Source organism: Tachyglossus aculeatus, chromosome 10, assembly GCF_015852505.1.
Source record: "Tachyglossus aculeatus isolate mTacAcu1 chromosome 10, mTacAcu1.pri, whole genome shotgun sequence".
Classification (NCBI taxonomy): Eukaryota; Metazoa; Chordata; class Mammalia; order Monotremata; family Tachyglossidae; genus Tachyglossus; species Tachyglossus aculeatus.
Genome location: NC_052075.1, coordinates 34,789,796 through 34,790,411, shown reverse-complemented (window position 1 = coordinate 34,790,411; position 616 = coordinate 34,789,796). Strand labels below are relative to the sequence as shown.

The 616-nt window shown below is 44.3% G+C and overlaps 1 non-coding gene across 1 annotated transcript; it reads left to right on the top strand.

Moving 5' to 3' along the window:
* The first annotated feature begins 229 nt into the window (after window positions 1-229).
* LOC119933903 lies at window positions 230-366 on the top strand. Its single transcript, XR_005452770.1, has one exon. It is a non-coding gene; the product is annotated as a small nucleolar RNA SNORA7 (small nucleolar RNA).
* Window positions 367-616: the final 250 nt, after the last annotated feature.

The window sequence follows — 616 nt, the reverse complement described above, 5'->3', positions numbered from 1 at the left end:
TTTTCTCCCACTACAGCCCAGCTTTAGTTCTTTCTTCCTCTCAAACTAATCTACTCACTGCTCCTGGTTCTTGTCTCAACCACCACTGTCTTCTTGCTCATACCTTCTCTCATCCCTCCCACCTAAAACTTGACAACAACTCCCCTTTTTCAAAACCCTTATGAAATCACAGTTCCTCGAGCCAGCCTTTCCTGATTAAGTTCTAATACTTTCTGTTTATATCCCCACTCCCCTCTCAGGATCGCACCTGGAGAGTTTCCAGTACTCTACCAGTCTCAGCTATGAGGGAGATTCAAGCAGAGGCATACCCATTCAATTCCTCAGCTTGGCCAGTGGCTAGTGAGTGGAAGGCAATCTGCTACAAGTCAAAACTCACCTGTGTTGAACAGCAGAGGCATAGGAGAGAGTTGAGGGCAAATACATAAGTTTTCTGTGCAGAAGAAGGCAATGATAAACTACTACCATGATTTTACCAAGGAAACTTTTTGGATACGTTACCAGAACAATTGCAGTTGGAGGTGGGGTGTTCTGGGAGAGATGTTTCCATGGAGTTGCTATGAGTCGGTGATGATTTGACAGCATAAGACAAGACATATTCCCACTATTACCCATTCAA